This window comes from Gossypium hirsutum, chromosome A06 (genome assembly GCF_007990345.1).
Source record: "Gossypium hirsutum isolate 1008001.06 chromosome A06, Gossypium_hirsutum_v2.1, whole genome shotgun sequence".
Taxonomy (NCBI): domain Eukaryota; kingdom Viridiplantae; phylum Streptophyta; class Magnoliopsida; order Malvales; family Malvaceae; genus Gossypium; species Gossypium hirsutum.
Window position 1 is genome coordinate 123455574 of NC_053429.1, and position 4960 is coordinate 123460533.

A 4960-nucleotide genomic window follows, 5' to 3' on the forward strand; every position below is an offset into this window, starting at 1 on the left:
TTTAATGACTAAATGACATGAATATAATGTAGAAAAAGTCATGGAAGAAAAAGTCCACGAACCCCTTTCTTTTTTGTTTCTAGATTTGTATATATGGGAAGAAAAACTAGTGATATTCTTTTTGTCGCTATATCTAGTAAACTACCCTTAAAAATTATCTCTTGAGTAGAAAGGGATGACTTAGGAAAATTAAACAAAATTTATAATTTATTGGGATAGATTTTAAAATTATATAAATTTTTATTCAATGTGTAATTTAATACGTAAATTTTAATTTTATGTAATTATATATACGACCTCATGTAAAATGGGAATCTAGATGAATTTATGAATTTACGTATCAAATTCATTTTGGGACTGGAAGGGCCCTAACTCTTCTTAAAATGATAAATCTCGTTTTTAGTCTTTTAAAATTTATTTTTAAGTTAGTACATGGTAAAATTTTACTTTAGCTCTTAAAAAATAATAAAATTTTGATTTAATCTTTTAAAAGTTAAAAAGATATAAACTATTAAAATGATAAGATTTCATCTTAACTATCATAAAAAAATATAATTTAATTATGACTTTTTTAAAAAAAAATTTCTGACTTCACCTTTATTCGAACTTCAAAAATTACTTGAAAAAAAAAATTGCCTGCTAAGGCAACAAAACAAAGGGAAACGAGATTCACGAGGGGATGAAGACGAAATACAGAACCAAAGGGGTAATCAAAGGAGAAAAGTTGTATAAAATATATGTGGTAGCGGGGAAGAGATGCTAAGGGATTAGATATTATAAATATTAATTTATATTTTTGTTATTCAATATATGTTTACTTTTTTTTCACTATTTATTATTATACAAATATTAGATTTATTTAAAAATTATGCTATTTGTTTGTCGGATTAATCGTATTCTAGGTTGAGCAATGATTCTATTTGTAGTGGCTCATTTTATTTTAGAAAAATCCATGTATGAACAAGAAATAATTTTACTTTCCCAGCTAACTACTCTAGGCTGGGGGGTAAGTCTTGGCGGAAAAGTTATACACACCTTTCCATACTTTGTATCAGAGTACTCTGCTGTATTGAATTTTGATGGTATTTATCATGCACTTTTGGGATTTAAAACTCATGAAGAATCTTTTTTTTTTTCGGTTATATATAAAAAGATAGAAATAAAATGACCATAATTTTAGGTATTCACTTAATTTTGCCAGGTATCGGTGCTTTTCTTCTAGTATTCAAGGCTCTTTATTTTGGTTACGTATACGATATCTAAACTCGGGTTTGATTTTAAATAAAATAATCTAATATTTTAAATTGAGCCAAACTTAAACAAACATATTGATACTAAATATAAATCTAACATAAACCTAGTTGCCCATGAATGTTTTACATACTAATAAAATCAACTAATATTTTATAAATACTGATTAAATATTTTCAGTTAATATAAATGTTGATTAAATAACATAAAAATTCATGTACATTCTTTACATATAGGTATAATCTTTTATTCGCTGTGGATTAAGTCTTAATTTGTTAGAATAAACTTTGAAATTATATAAATATTTATTCAATGTGTAATTAATACGTAAATTTTAATTTTATGTAAGTATATATACAGCCCCCTTGAAAATGGGAATCCAAAATTAATTTATGTATCAAATTCATTTTGGGGCTGGAAAGGTCCCGACCCCTCAGTTTTATTCTTTTAAAATTTATGAATTTTTAAGTTAGTACATGGTAAAATTTTACTTTAACCCTTATAAAATAATAAAATTTTAATTTAATCTTTTAAAAATTAAAAAGATATAAACTATTAAAATAATAATATTTTATTTTAACTCCTATAAAAAATATTTAATTTAATTATGGCTTGAAAAATTCACCCTTTTCGAACTTCAAAAATTACTCTGAAAAAAAAAAGGTTTGCTGACTAAGGCAACAAAACAAAGGGAAACGAGATTCACGAGAGGATGAAGACGAAATACAAAACCAAAGGGATAATCAAAGGAGAAAAATTGTCTAATATCTATGTGGTAGCAGGGAAGAGATGCTAAGGGATTAGATATTTATAATATTAATTTATATTTTTGTTATACAAATATTAGATTTATTTAAAAATTATGCTATTTGTTTGTTGGGTTAATTGTATTTTGGGTCGGAACAATAAACCTATTTGAAATGATTCATATTATCCTAGAAAAATTCATGTACGAACAATGATTAATTTTACTTCCCCACCTTACTACTCTAGGCTTTGGTAGGTCTTGGTGGAGAAGTTATAGGCAAATTTTCATATTTTCTGTATCTGAAATATTTCACTTAATTTCCTCTACTGTATTGAGCTTTAACGGTATTTATCATGCACTTTGAGACTTAAAACTCTTGAATAATTTTTTTTTGTTTTTCGGTTATGAATGGAAAAATAAAAATAAAATGACCATAATTTTGGGTATTCACTTCATTTTGCTAGATATAAGTGCTTTTCTTTTGGTATATGATTATCTGGGCTCAGTTCAATTTTAAATAAAATAATCTAATATTTCGAATTGAACCAAGTGTAATAGCCAATTTTGGCCTAAAAAGAACCCAAACCAAATAAACAAAAAATAGTCCAATACATGGCCCAAAATTAAAACAAAACCTAATTAAAACCCAATACCCAGATTTTAGCCCAAAATAAACCCAATAGGCCTAAAACTAACCCTAGCCCAACTACCCAAATTGTTTCAGCAACCCTAGCCTCTTTCTTCAGCCGCCGCTCACCCCACGCATGCCACCTCGGTCACCACACCCCTGAACGTCGCCTCTTCCACGCGTCGCATAGCACCTGCAATGAAAGCAAATACAAAGACAAAAGGAAGCACGCGAATGATGGGGGAAAAAATAAACAAAAGAGCAAAAACAAAATAAAAATGAAAGAAATGTTTTGGAGATCGGCTTTAAAAAAAGAAGCCAAAATCTCATCTTTGGAGTAGAGGAGATTGTACTGAAAAGGGGGAACACGAACTTTAGCAAACAAAATCACAATAGCAAAAACAGGAAGGTTGATTTTATTGCTAGTCTTGTTCTATGTTCTGATTTCATTTTATTTTTTTGTATCATTTGTTTTTTTATTTTTATTTTTATACGAAAATAGACAAAGGAAAGAGGAGGGGAGAAGAACACTTTGAATGGGGAGATTAATAAAAAAGAACAAACTTTCAAAAATGAGATTTTTTGGTTTTCAGTTTTGATTCTCGTCTGCTATTTCGTTCTTTTATTTTTTTATTTCACGAAATATTAATAAAAGAAAGAAAAAGACTTACTTCCGATTCACGGTACGGGTACGTTTCGGTGTCCTCTCGCCGATCTGGAGGCCGTCGAACCCCGGGGTTTCGACCATTGGCCGTGGTGGGAGCAAGGAACCGGAAGTTCCTCTTTTTTGCTTTGCGGTGGCCATGGAGGGAGGGAGGGAGAGGAAGGGACCCTCTGTTTCCTTCTTGAAACAATAGAAGCTGAAATAAAAAAGAGAAAAAGAATGGCTTAAAGGGGTCACAGAAACGGCAGCATTTTTAAAAGGCTAAAATGGGATATTTTCAGTCATGGTACCTCCTCTTTTCCTGGGCTATCTGATTTAATCCCTTTTGCATTTTCTTTTAAATTTCGCCCATTTACTTCATTTCATTTTCGCTTTAATCCTTGGCCTATGAAGTCAAAACGCATCGCATTGGATTTGGGATATTGTCTCATTTAGTCCTCACAATTTCGAGCGCGTTTCGATTTAGACTTTGGTAGCTTTCTGTCACTTATAATGTATACTGTTTCTTTTACTCTTTTATTTGGTATTGCTTTTCTATTTCGATTCGTTTTACCACGTATTATTACGTGCTTCATTTGCTATTTACCTAGAGGTTATAATGTATTTTGTTTTAAAATTTATGTGTCATTTGTATATCTGCCTTCTTTTTTTTAAACAAAAATTGTTTTATAGGCGTTTATTCTAAGTTTTCTTTTACCCATCAATTCTTATAACATATACACATGTAGTTTATTTCATTTTCACTCTTCATTAGAATTGTTTATTCCAAGTTTTATATAAATATTATCTATGTTATGTTCTCTTTTGTAATTTGTTTGCTTATTTTATATTTCGTTAATTTGCATGCTATTTTGGTAAAAAAATTTATATTATTTTATCTTATCTTGAAAACATTATTCGTAACACATTATATATCATATTTTACTTTAAAAACTACCATTTTATATCTTAGAATCGTCTTTTGTATTATTTATTTAAAATTTATTCCATTAGTTTAAATTGTTTTCATATACCTTTCCAAATTCTATTTATTTATTTTTAAAAAAACATTCTATTTATTATTCATTATAGATTTTTATTACTCATGCTATATGCACATTATTCGTTCCAAAATTATACATATTATCTTTTCTTAAATTGCTTTATACGTTATTGATTTTTTTTCTTTTTTAAAAAAAAAATTCGTATTTTACTTTATTTTGTTTCAACTTGCCTATTAGCTTTTAAATCGTCTTGTTTATTTTATTTTATTCAATTTTACTTGCTTTAGACTTTTTTTTTTTAGATTGCTAAATATATTTTGTTCCTTAATTGTTAATGTTAGTATGTGAATGATGTATGTGAGCCATTATCGTCATTGCATGTATCATAAATTGTTCACTTGCATCTTTACCTTATTGTTGTATATTTACGTGATGTTAGTTATGTATTATCGCCTATATTTATTATTATATTGTATTTCATATCATCGCTTTACAAATTAAACCCCAATACATTTATCCAACAAATTGCTTTATTTTAATTTAAATAAATAAAACATGTCGTTTAAATATCATACTTGTTACTATTCAAAAACGAAATTTCCCAAATAAGGCAATGTTTTGCATTTTGGAACATCAAGGAATTGTTCCCTAACTTATGAGGTTTCGATTTTCTCATTGTTTCTAAA

General features: G+C 28.0%; 1 long non-coding RNA gene across 1 annotated transcript; it reads right to left on the minus strand.

The window, feature by feature from the left end:
- Window positions 1-2551: 2551 nt before the first annotated feature.
- Window positions 2552-4018, minus strand: LOC107955349 (uncharacterized). Its single transcript, XR_001699938.2, has 2 exons — window positions 3299-4018; window positions 2552-2820 (listed from the first exon to the last, which is right to left on the minus strand). It is a non-coding gene; the product is annotated as an uncharacterized lncRNA (long non-coding RNA).
- Between the last annotated feature and the right edge of the window lie 942 nt (window positions 4019-4960).